General features: G+C 39.6%; 1 protein-coding gene across 25 annotated transcripts in view; it reads left to right on the forward strand.

Moving 5' to 3' along the window:
- The window catches only part of pnut (septin 7-like protein pnut), a 483,231-nt gene that overhangs the window by 370,367 nt on the left and 98,826 nt on the right, over positions 1-14,038 (forward strand). The gene's annotated exons all lie outside the window — the stretch shown is intronic.

The following is a 14,038-nucleotide window of genomic DNA, read 5'->3' on the forward strand; positions in this document are numbered from 1 at the left end:
GCCCAGCCCTTCAGGAAATGTTGGTAACACTGCCGATGCTCGGACTGACTGGGAAAGGGGTTGTGGGGGGATGGGGAGGGCCTTCAGAAGTTTTGATGGGGGGCGGCGGGTGTCATATAATAACGCACACTCCTTTACTTTTTATATATATTTTATACTACAGTATTCTCGTATATATTTTTACTGTATTTTCTCATTTTTTATTCTTTCAAACCAAAAGAAAAATGCAATCATGTCCATAGGACACAAGAAAGAGAGAGAGAGAGAGAGAGAGAGGAAGCCAAGATGAAATATCAACGGTGATAAAAGTAATATTCTCTTGTGTAATGTTATGGTGTTTGATAATCATACTCAGAAACAACTAAACTTGTAATGAAATAAAGCACGGTAAATCAAACAAAGCAAAATAAAAAAAGAAAGGAAAATGGCAACACATACATACACACTAATTCTGTGGCGTGGATGAACGTGCTACATCCTGCTTAGTTTTATCTTGCCAGTGTATGGAATTTGCATTTTAAATATTTTTATGGTGATTAGAGATGAAATATCAACAGTGATAAGCATTCTCTTTTGTATTTTTATGATATGTGTCAGAGGGAATTGAGGTATGTTTACATTAAAGCATAATACAGTAACACACACACACTTAAACAGTTTTGTTTATATTATGCTACAGTGTTCTTGTTTATATTTTTATTGCATTTTCTCATGTTTTCAGTTTTCAAACTAAAATATAAATGCAATCATGACCGTAGTGTACATACATATGCACACACTTATTCCATGTCATATGTGAACTTGGTATAGCCAGTGTGGTTTTGTCATGCCTACATGTGAAATTTGCATTTTAAATATTTTTGCGGTGATTAGTGATGAAATATCAACAATGATAAAATATCCTCTGTTCTGTTTTGTGTGATACTCATACTTAGAGCAACTAAACTTGTAATAAAAAAATATCAACAGTGATAAAATATTCTCTGTTCTGTTTTGTGTGATACTCATACTTAGAGCAACTAAACTTGTAATAAAAAAATATCAACAGTGATAAAATGTTCTCTGTTCTGTTTTGTGTGATACTCATACTTAGAGCAACTAAACTTGTAATAAAAATGGTACAGTAGCAAAGCAAAGAAAAAATTTGTAATTTAAATACGTATGCACCAACTCGTTCAATGGCATCGTGAACTTCCTGGAGTTTTAGTTTATTATTTTTATGTTTATGATTCAGTAATTCATATTTCATTAAAGGATACACATAGTACAGAGAGAGAGAGAGACAAGTGAGGTATGTGTACATCGGTAAACAAACAAATCGGAAACAGCTGTTTTGCAATTTTGAGGGATTTTACTTTAACATAAAGTATGTTACTTTACCTTTTTATACCCATTTTACATATATGTAAAAAAATAAGAATAATAATTTAGTTAATACATTCATTTCTTTTAGCAAGTAAAAAATAATTTTCCTAATTCTTTCAATAGTAAGCTCAATCAGCAGTTTTTGAGAACATAAACATAACAATTGACAGGATGATCATTTTTTTTATACATATTACGATGATAATATATCAGTATAATAATAGTGTAAATGGATTCTGTAAGAGAAATACCAGTTGCATTACCATTTCCTTTATCTAAATAAAGCTGTAGTAGTCTAATTGACTTTGGCAGATGGATACAGTAAACCCCCCGTATTCGCGGTCTCACAATTCGCAGACTCACCTATTCGCAGATTTCTCTAAGGAGCATATATACATATTATTCGCTGAAAATTCGCCCATTCACGGTATTTTTCACTGAGAAATATTCACTAATTACTGTATTTTCATTTCATTTTCGTGACTAAATGCACTTTTTGTGATAAAATTATTAAAATACTCAGGTAGTGCTCAAGCTGATAATTCGCCTTATGATAATTCGATTTTGTAATGGGGTGAGCAATTAATACCGATACGGCAATATTCATAAAATATTTTTAAATTTAGCGCTGGCGCAGGCAGCAGCGTACAATCAGGCAGCGAGAGAGACCAAATTAGAATAGACCACTTCTTTCCCTCCATCTCTTTATCCCATCTTCTAATTAAAAAAGTAAAAGAGAATAATAAAAGTATTGTTAGTAACGTTATACTCTAGCGTAAATGTATACAGCCATAAACACCGACCGAGAAACTGTTTTGCTTATCACATAATTGGATAACAACAGCCGTTTTGCTTGTATTTCAACCATCATAAGGTAATACACAATTACCATGGTTATAGTACAAATGAAGTTAAGTAGAATAGGACTGGTATATTTTTACATTATACCCTTATTCAGTATGGATAAAAGATCGGCAAGGAAATAGACTGCTAAATTTAAGCTGCAAGTTGTAGCTGAAGCTGAGAAAACAATGTTCAAGCTGCTAGTGACTATAAATTATCGTGCATCAACAACATGGATGAAACTCGACCGAAATTAAAATTGGAGAGAAAGTATTTTAATCAAAACTGCTGGGCATGAAAGAACACATTACTGTACTGTACTGCTATTTTTACGCCGATAAATGATAAATATGTAAAGCTTGTATTATGATGAAATCAAGTGAAAATAACGAACGGAATCTTGATTTTTTTTACCCAAAACAAAAGCCCCCAAACGGCCAATGTCATCTATTAACGAAAAAAAATAGCCGAGTCAATTTCACAACGAGACATATTTAAGTTACATTTCGACTTAAAAACACTTCGTATAACAAAAAATAACCTTCCCCATATAAATAAAATATTTCAAGATTCATTTACGCTGACTAGAAGCAAGAAAAGCACTCTAAGCTGAGTTAAAGCAAAATAAACTTACCGCATAATCAATTTCCAAACCAAAACAGTGATCGCTATGATCACAGTTTATAATACAAAAGCAATATAAGAATATATACAATATTATTGGATACAGTGAATTAAGGCATAACATATTGAAAGATCCATGGAAAAGACATATTCGTTATGTTGATGTTTGTATAATACAATATGTGAATATAGAGTACAGTATAATGTTGGCTAGGCTACTGTATATGTATACGATATACCATAATGTAGGCTAAGCTAATTCTTGTTTGTTATTCAGTTTCTCTTTGTATTGAATTATCTTAAGTCGCTCTGCATGAACCTCCAGAATTAGCTGATATTAATAATTACTATACCATGTATGTATAGAGTGTACTTTATAGTGTAGGCTAGGCTACCATATATGTATACATGGTACCGAATACCCTAGTGTAGGCTAGGCTATATTCGAGATACTTTTTTCCAACAAAGGATGGGTTTTTTCCAACAAACGGTGCGGTTTTTTTTTTTTTTTTGGAACCTAACCCCATTGTAAGTAGGGTAATACCTGTATAAGCATTTTTAATTTTTTTTTTTTCTTTGTTTGAACCATCAAAATAGGCAGTTCTAAGTGTTTTTAGAATGGTTCTATGTATTCGCCGGTTTTAGCTATTCGCAGGGGGTTTACTGTACTATGAATGGAACACCTGGGCTAGCCTAGGTCTATAGTTCACACACAGCCTACACATTTTTATCTTGTGTAAGGTAATACAATATGGTAACAACTGATAAGGAAGTTGCTGTATAAAAGTACATTAATGGTTATAAAACCATGTTAGGTTACCTGCCTATAGAAGTGTGTCATTTACTTGAGAGAGAAATAGGTCTTGCATTTTTTTAGAGGGGGTATTTATGCTGTATATTTTGTTGTAAATGTCAGGGAAAAAAATAGATAATTGCCTTTTGTAAAAAAGTTTTCAGTTTAAGGTGTGATGGTGGTTGTTTATAAGCTCACTGAATGTTTACAGTTATGTGGTATTGATTAGGTTAGTTGAGGAAGGGTACAGAGTTTCCCTTGAACACCCCCAGATTTTCTACTCGCTATTATCCAGCAGACCCTTGACTCTATTAATGCAGATAATTTAAGGATGCTATACGTAGTTTCATTTGAGACTGAATGGTCATCGTTAATTTTGCCATTCAACTGTGTTGCATGTTATAATTTTTGTTATATTGTTATCATCACTATTCAGATTCTCCCTCTTTCTGATTGAAACTGGGTAAGTCTGTGCTATGGAGATTTGTGTCTGATTTCAAAGAATACTTTTCTATATGTAACTTACCAAATAATTACATAGCCTATGTTTCTTTCTAACTTGCGTGGTAGCTAAAAATTTTAAATTCACCTTAGCATTTGATTGTTTTAGTGTAGGTGACTAGGTCCAGCCCACTATCGGGGAAGGAAAGGTACAACACCGCTGAATAGTGTCGGTCCATTTCTGCCGGTTAATGACTGTAGTTCAGTTGTCACAGCCACTATTGTTTCAAGATTGGTCGCCGGATGGTTGCTCTTTGTCTCGGTTTGGTGACATATTCTGAACTTTTGGTAACATTTAAGCAATTTTCAAATAGCCTAGAATTCATTAGACCCAGTACAGGCAGTCCCCGGTTATCGGCGGGGGTTCCGTTCTGAGGGTGTGATGATAACCGAAAATCGGTGATTTTTGGGGCTTATCGGCGCCGAAAAGTGCCAATTTTCAGCAATCGATGCCTCTGTTAGTTATGTATCGGCGCTGATAAGTGGAAATTGGCAATTTTCGGCGCCAAAAATTGCAGATTTTCTTCACTAGGACAAGCTCCTTACAACTAGATCACCATTAACCGGGACTGTCTGTATTAGTGAATTATTTCCCCAATTTTGAGTTTTCACAATGATGTGTGACACTAGCTCTTCTACTATCCGGTTTTGCAACAAAGGCTGCAAAACTAGACTTACGAAAGCTTTGTATTACTCCCACACAATCTTTACTAATTGCAGGAGACAAACTTGCTCTATTGAATTGACATGCATCAAGCATAGGGACTGGGATCAAGGTTGATGGAAAACTTTAAAATCTCAATTAGGTAAGTTAGAACAAGACAGGAAGAGGAAAGCGGCTCTTAGAGACTAGGCTAGGAATGTAGCTAATGTAGAATGTTCTCCTAAATTGGCAATTACTGCTTTACCTGTTTTGTTGCCCTCTCCTACTCCAATTTCCTCTTTAACCAGTCCTCTACCTATCCAACTTACTTCTTCTTCACCCAGCCCCCCATGCTTCCGAGCCTAACACCATTGCTAGCCTAGAAGCCCTTGTTGATATGAAGTTTGGGCTCATTGTTTTGACTATAGAACAGTTTAGTGCATCAGTTAAAGTGCTCATGGATCAAGCCAGTGATAAAAGTGCAAGTGTTTGTGAAATCTTAGAGGAGGAGGTGTCTACTCGTCCCACTGGCGCTCCTAGACTGAGGTCACTGCCAGGCTCCCATTCACCAGGGCATACTGGTAGTCCAAGCGAGGTTGGTGAGGTTTGCCCACGGGTAGGCGCCCCCTCAACCGAGCCTGTTGAGTGGTCCCAGGACTCGGTGGACAGCCACTGGAAAGGCGTCTGTAAGGAAGTGCATGACCTTTCTTCTAGTTCTTTGAACTCCAGTTTGGACAAGAGGCGCCAATGGTGCTCTTATGAGATCTCTCTTCTGCTCAAGAGGTGCTTAGCGGTTAACAACCACGCTTCTTAGCCTCCTTGTTTTTGGGCCAGCCCTGAATGATCTTCGCCCCTTCGACAGTATTTGCCACCCAAGCGCCCAGCCTTCTGACGGAAGTGCCCATCCTCATCTGATAAGCGCCAGTGGATTCGGAGTATTTAGCTGCTCCTGAGCGCTCTACGCCCACCGAGCACCCAGCGCCAGCTTTTGCTTGCCCAGCACCAACTCCTGTTTGTCCAGCGCCAAACTCAAATCTTCCAGCATCGCTAACCGAGTGCCCGACACCCTCCCTACCATTGATTCCTGAGTCTGCTATCAGCCCCATACAGCATACTTCGCCGATGGATCCCATTCCGTGTCGTTTGGACTAAATTATGAACCTCTTGCAGAAAAATCAAGCAGTAGCACAGGATCCTCCTGACTTGGCATTAGACCAGCCTCCTCCCACGCCCTTCTCCAACCTCTTTGGGGATTTTTTGGTTGCCTTTCTGTCCTTCTTCTAACCTGGCACCCCAGCTTCCCCTGCCTCCACCGTCTATATGAGGAACCAGCCTGTTGACATCTCCAGGCTTCCCAAGTCTTGCCTTCCTTATCTAGGAAAGCCTTGAGGGAAATGGACTTTTGGCGCTCAGGCAAGAGAGAGCAGGGCGAAGCAGCCTTCTGCACTCCACCCACCCATCTTGCTTCTGAGAGATACCAAGCGTATACACTACAGGAGAAGCTCCCTCCTTTGGAGTCGCTGCCTCCTCCCAAGGGGACTTCTCCTGTCTAATTGACTCTAATAGTCAGCCTTTGCTTCAGCTAAGGTTATGTTCTCGGACGCCGAACTTGACCACATTATCAGGAATAATGTTTAAGGTTTTCGAGGTACTAAGTTTTTCGGACTGGACCATGGGAGCACTGGCAAAGAAAACAGAAGACTGCGAGGATATGTCAGAGGACTTGTCTGCAGACTGGGGGTTTTATCCTGCGCAGATAAAGCTATCAGGGATGGCTTAATGGAACTGGCTGCATTATTCACGAAGGGTGTCCTGAAGGAATGTGAACTTTGGTGCTCTTTTACCACCAAAGTGTAACTACATCTCAGAAGTTGGCACTTCTGTTTTCTCCTTTGGACCGCTTGCACCTCTTTCCTCAAGCCACGGTCCAAGAAATAGCATTGGCGCTACAGAAAAAGTCGACGCAGGATTTGTTATCCCAGTCAGCCAAATGCTCCAATGACCTTCCTTCTTTCACTACAAAGTCAACCCCTCCTTTGCAGCATCAGCCCTTTCGGGGCAGCAAGACATCATTTCACTCTAGACTGCACTACAATCTGCGTGCAGCATGCCCAGCCAAAAAGGCTCCCTCAAAGGCTTCCTCTCCTAAATGAAAATCCAGTCCTCCATGTGCCAGTAGGTGCAAGACTCCTGCACTTTTGGGAGAAATGGAAAGCCAGAGGAGTAGACCAGTGGGTCTCAATAGTACTCAAAGAGGGTTAATCTGTCTCATTCAGGGAGAACCCTCCCTAAGTGTCAACGCACATCGCATTGACTGCCTACTCGGTAGGCTCCAAGAGGTTTTTGGCGCTTGCAGAAGAGATGTCGGCTCTTCTCACAAAAAGAGCTGTAGACTCCAGGGTTCTACCGTCATCTCTTTGTGGTCCCCAAGTCATCCGGGCAATGGAGACCTGTCCTGACATCAGTGCCCTGAATGTCTTTGTTCAGAAGACAAAATTCAAGACAGAAACAAATCAGTTCTCTCATCCATCCAACAGGGGGACTGGATGGTGACCATCGATATGGAGGATGCCTACTTCCATATCACAGTATACCAAGACAGCAGGAAGTACCCCAGATTTGTGTTCCAGAACAGAGTCTTCTAATTTCGAGCTCTGTGTTTCGGCTTCTCTACAACTCCCCAAGTATTCACTCTCTTTCTCGCCCCTCTTGCGAAGTGGCTTCACTTCATGGGGATCAGTACATCTTTCTATCTAGACGGCTGGCTGCTACGTTCTCCATTGAAGAAACAGTGCACAGAGGACCTTCAGAAGACCCTTCTTCTGGCCCAAGATCTGGGCTTACTCATCAACGAGAAGAAATCGCAATTGTCTCTGTCTCAAGTGATTCTTTATTTGGGAATAACAATAGACTGAATTTTCAGGTTTTTGTGGCCCCCAAAAGAGTACACTCGTGTCTTCAAACAGTCTGTGACTTCCTCACTCTCAATTCCTGCTCGGCCAGCAGTTGGATAAGCCTTTTGGGGACCCTCTCATCCATCGAGAAGTTCGTAAACCTGGGGAGGCTTCATATGAGGGTACTGCAGTTCTTCCCGAAGGCCAACTGGAACAGGAAGACCCACCAGGACTCATTCGTCTTTCCAGTCACACCGGAAATCAAAGAAGACTTGAGATGGTGGCTTGCAGAAGAACGTCTCTTGGAAGGGAAGTCTCTCCTTCCACTGAGTCCCAGCCTTTAGTTGTACTCAGACGTTTCAGATCAGGGTTGGGGAGCTCTTTTGGGAGACATGGAAGTCTCTGGAGTCTGGTCTCCAGAAGAGAAGCTCCTACACATCAACATGAGAGAATCGAAGGCAGTACACCTGGCCCTTCAATCATTCACAGAAGTGACCTTCAACAAGACAGTAGCAGTGATGTCGGACAACACCTCACTCTTGGCCTACACAAAGAACCAAGGAGGCAACCGCTCATTCTCCCTTTATGAGGCCACCAAAGACCTACTTTTGTGGGCAAAGAAGAACCGCACCTTTCTGGTGACAGGATTCGTTCAAGGGAAGCTAAAAGTAATAGCGGAGAGACTGAGTCGGCGCAGACAGGTCCTACCCACAGAATGGGCACTAGATCCACAGGTGTGCACCGACCTGTGGAAGTTGTGGGGACAGACACCAATAGACCTGTTAGCGACGTCGAAGAACCATCGCCTATCGCTGTTCTGCTCTCCGGCCCCAGACCCTCCGGCATGGGCAACAGATACCATGCTCCAAAGTTGGTCCTTCTTAGATCTGTATGCCATCCCACCACTCAACATGGTAAAGGAAGTGATTAACAAGTTCATATCCCACTAGGACACAAAGATGACTTTGGTAGCCCATTTATGGCCATGAAGAGAATGGTTCTCGGATCTCCTCAAGCTGTAAGTTGACTACCCCAGGCTCCTTCCACAGAAGCCAAAGCTTCTCAAACTGCACTCCACTGATTTCATCGTAACCTATCCGCTCTTGCTCTGACAGGGTTCAGACTGTCAGGAGACTCATCAGAGCAAAGAGGTTTTCAAAACCAGCTGCAGAAGCAATTGCTAAGTGTAGACAGCAGTCTTCTTCCCGAGTCTACCAAGCGAAGCGGGCAGTATTCCGCAGCTGGTGCAGAAGAAATAAGGTCTCTTCTGAAACCTCCGTAACGAACATTACGCACTTCCTTCTTTTCATGAGGACTAACAGATGTTTGTCTTCCTCAATGATCAAGGGGTACTGAGCAATGTTATACTTTGTGTTTTGGCACAGGGGCCTCGATCTGGGATCCAATCCTCCTTTTGAACGTCTTTGCACAATTTTCTTAAGAGACTTAACAAGGAAAACTTTTTCTGGTCACCTTAGCCACAACTAAGAGGGTCAGCGAGTTGCAAGCCATTGACAGAAGAGTAGGCTTTTCACAAGGGGACGCAGTCTGCTCTTTTACGCTAGGCTTCCTGGCCAAGAATGAGACCCCCCTTTAAGCCGTGCCCTCATTCTTTCACCATCAAGAATTTGATTTAAATTCTTGGACTTGAGGAGGAAGAGAGGACTCTTTGTCCTGTCAGGGCACTAAAGTACTACCTTAATAGAACAGTGAAGTCCAGAGGTCCCTCGAGTAAGCTCTGGTGCTCCATGAAGGACCCTTCTAGACCCCTTTCCAAGAACGCAGTGTCGTTCTTTTTGAGATGTCACCCTAGAATTGCATTCAAGAATTTGCAAGGACCTTCTACCATTCTTGAAAGTTAAAGCATGCGAGATTAGAGCCATTGTCACCTCATTAGCTTTTAAACACAAGATGTCTATGTCGGCGATTCTCTAATCAACCTTTTGGAAATGCAAATCTGTGTTTGCAACGCACTACTTACGTGAAATGAGATTATTTTCGAAAACTGCTGTACCCTGGGCCCATTGTCTGTGTCTGGCATGGTGTTAGGGAAGGAAGCATAGGAGTTCGCTCCTATCCCACCTCTTTTTACCTTGATTAGGCTGTTAAGTTCTGGAGAAACCTGGGGTTACTATGTACCTGGAGTACCCACCAGTCCTTTTTTACGGTTGGGTAATGGTTTTGATGAATACAGTGTGTAGGTGAAAGTGTTTTCTGGTTGCATGTCTTATGGCACTGCACCCAGGGCAAGGGCACTCATGTATGGTTATGTTAGCCATCGGGCTACTCCATGAGCTGCATAACCTCCATTGATGCTTTGTGGCATTCGGAATACCCCTTTGCTGCAGTGCTCTCCAATAATATTGGGGTGCTCTACAGCTTCACTGCTGCGCCACAGTAGTAAAGATGAGCACCAACCAATGGCAGTATCAACCTGCAGCAGCTCTATTAACAGGTAAGGGTACAGTTTATTTTTTTTAACCAATGCTAACTAGAATTTTTGTCTCATTCATTCTTCTACTGAAAGTTTTTGAGATTACATATGTCCATGCATCCCACATCCTGTCAGTATGGGATTCAGCTATGTGATTACTAGGTAAGTTACATATATAAAAATTAAATTTTTAATAAAATAAAGTTTTATATATACTTTCCAAGTAATTACTAAATTAGAGCCCTCCCTCCTTCCCTCACACGGACATTGAGGGCACAAACGGACTGACACTATTCAGCGGTGTTGCACCTTTCCTCCCCCAATAGTGGGTGGGACCTAGTCACCTACACTAAAACAGTCGAATGATACTGTGAATTTCAAATTTTTAGCCATGCAAGTTAGGAACATAGGCCATGTAATTACTTGGTAAGTATATATAAAACTCTATTTTATTATAAAAATGTCATTTTTATCTTAGTCTGTTTTCAGTTAATTATTTTGCTCTTATTTTGGTATGAAGGTATCATGGGGTTATGTGGTTATTTTCCCACTTTTTTTCTTATACTTTATACTGTACCTGAACTTATATTAGCAAGTTTAAACCTCAAAACAATGTCATTCTCCAGTGTGGTAAATCTTGGTGAGCAGGTGCTTTGTGCGTGCCAATATTTACCCCAACATGTTCATTTCACCTCAACAAGTTTTCTTGAAAACTGTTGTAGTTATAATCTTTGGTTGTAAGAATGTATGTTAGGTCATATAACAACTGTGGTTGAAATTGCAGCTTTTGGAGTGTTTAGTGTTTCACACCCATCTAGTTGACTAAAAATCAATTGCAAGTATCGCCTCCAGACTCATTACAGTCTGACTTTGAAAATCCGGCACCTCAGGAACCAGGCCACAGAAAATCCAGGTTGATATAAATCACCCCTAAAAAAGCCATATGTAAACAGTTTTGCTAGCTCATTCCACATATACAATTAGATCCCAGTCCTTGGCTGTATCAGAACTCTACATAATTGAATTTTGAATAAATTTTGGATCGGAGCTCGAGCAAAAAACCAGAATCCGACCTGATGAACCGTATGATTTTTGTAAACAAAAGTGTTTCGGTCAGTCACTGCTAGTTGGCGTTGTGGAATTTCATTTCGCTTGCTAATCCTGCCGAAGATGGAACATGTAGGCTCAGAGGGTTTTTTTTATGGAGGGTTGGACTGAGTTCATCCTTTAACCCCTTGACGCCGACTGGACGTATTTTACATCGACAAAAGTTGTCTGTCGGGTGCCAAGTGGACGGAAAATACGTCCACTACAAAAGTTTTTTTAAATATTTGCGGAAAAATACTTATAGGCCTTGTTTGCAAAAAATTTTAAATTGCGCCTTGAGGGATGCTGGAAGTTCACAGATCACGCTGTTGTTTTGTTTACAAGCGTGACCCAGCTGCGCATACGCGAATTTCTTTCTTATCCCAAAAGAAAGCATCAGCTAACTCTGCTGTCACTTTGTTGTAATTTTTGCACCGTTTTCTATTAGCCTTTACATAAAGTTTTATATATGAAAATGTGTGCAATTTCATGTAGAATACAACAAAAAACAACTCATGGTTGTAGCTTTTATCATTTTTGACATATTTTCATATAAATCACGATAAGTGCCAAAATTTCAACCTTCGGTCAACTTTGACTCGACCGAGATGTTTGAAAAATGCAATTGTAAGCTAAAACTCTTACATTCTAGTAATATTCAATCATTTACCTTCATTTTGCAACAAACGAGAAGTCTCTAGCGCAATATTTCGATTTATGGTGAATTTTTGAAAAAACTCTTTCCTTACGTCCACGCTAACTCTGCTGAAAATCTCAGAAATTCTTTAGTCACTTTGTTGTAATTTTTGCACTGTTTTGTATTAGCTGTTACATAAAGTTTTATATATGAAAATGTGTGCAATTTCATGTAGAATGCAACAAAAATAACTCATGGTTGTAACTTTATCAATTTTGACATATTTTCATATAAATCACGATAAGTGCCAAAATTTCAACCTTCGGTCAACTTTGACTCGACCGAAATGGTTGAAAAATGCAATTGTAAGCTCAAACTCTTACATTCTAGTAATATTCAATCATTTACTTTCATTTTGCAACAAACGAGAAGTCTCTAGCACAATATTTCAATTTATGGTGAGTTTTTAAAAAAAAAACTTTTTCCTTACGTCCGTGCTAACTCTGCTGAAAATCTTGTAAGAGCCTGGTGCCGTCTCTTCCGAACACGTGTGTGTTCGTGTGTTCGTCGTCCATCGGAGTGGACAAGACAAGAGCATCTCGTTTTCTTTCTCTAAAGGAACGCGATTTCAACCATACAATATTTCTGTTTCTCCCTAACCATTGTTGTCTTGATGTATGTACAATCACCACTACTTGCATTGCCATGCAAGCATTCTAATCATGTACTCATAATGTTCCAACGAATCTTCTGTATCAAACTGTGTGTATGTTTCTGTTTGTGAAGATGCCAAACGTCTCACCACTCCGATGGACGATGAATACATGAACACACCTGTTTGGAAGAGACGGCGTCAGGCTCTTACAATCTCAGAAATTCTTTAGTCACTTTATCGTAATTTTTGCACAGTTTTATATTAGCCATTACATAAAGTTTTATATATGAAAATGTGCGCAATTTCATGTAGAATACAACATAAAATAACTCATGGTTGTAGCTTTTATCAATTTTGACATTTTCATATAAATCACGATAAGTGCCAAAATCCAAAAACTGAAACGTGTGGAGCCGCCCTTGTAGCCGCTCAAGGGCTAATGGCAGCTGAATAAAAACGGCCTGGGTCATGTGGGTTCCAGGACACGGAATCCTGGGTTTTCAAGGTTGGACTGTATTTGTAAAGTCTCCCTCAATTCTCTTTATTATTTTGAGACTCCCTCAGTTCTCTTTATTATTTTGAGAAACTGTTTATGATAAGTCAAAACTGCAATTATTATGTTAAAGAGCGATTGCTTTGTGTAATGTCAGTGGTGAATGGTAATACAGTAAACCCCCTGTATTCGTGGTCTCACGATTCGCGGACTCGCCTATTTGCGGATTTCTCTGTGGAACGTATATACACATTATTCGTGGAAAATTCATCCATTCAGTGTATTTTTCACTGAGAAATATTCACTAATTACTGTATTTTCATATTTCCATGACTAAATGCACTTTTTTGACAAAACTATTAAAATACTCAGGTATAAGCATTTTTAGAGAGTTTTTTTTGTGTTTGAACTATCAAAATAGGCAACTCTAAGTGTTTTTAGAGGGGTTTTAAGTACAGTATTCACGTATTTTAGCTACTCGCGGCAGCATGTGGTACACATCCACAGCGAATACAGTACAGGGATTTACTGTACTACCTTTTTTTCAGAACGGATTCATTTGAATTTTGGTTATTATTATTGTTATTAGGTAACAATAATAATAATATCCTTTATTGTAGCTTGGGGCCATATGCGTGGAATATACAAATACAATACACACAATCTAGTTACATAAGATAACATGATAAAAATAATAATCGGCAGTATCCAGACAGTTGCTGAAGTAGAAAAAATAGAATTCATAATACAGGTAATGGTAATGACAGTGATTATATGGAGAATAATAGTAAAAAACATTAAAAATGGTAACAATTAAAAATACAGATTGCAGATGATTAATTTCCAGATAGGGACCTATGGTGGTTACAGAAGTCAGGTCCAGAAGGCTAAATATGAAAGTTGAAATTCCAAAACTCTGCAGTGATATTAGTTACAGTAATAATAAAAAGGAAAATACCAATAATAATAAGAAACGTAGAAATATAATAATAGTAATAATAATAATAATAATAACAGATTCTGGAGATGACACTTCATAATTGCAAAAATAGAGACTAAGTCATTTAAGG

This window comes from Macrobrachium rosenbergii, chromosome 8 (genome assembly GCF_040412425.1).
Source record: "Macrobrachium rosenbergii isolate ZJJX-2024 chromosome 8, ASM4041242v1, whole genome shotgun sequence".
In the NCBI taxonomy this organism is placed as follows: Eukaryota; Metazoa; Arthropoda; class Malacostraca; order Decapoda; family Palaemonidae; genus Macrobrachium; species Macrobrachium rosenbergii.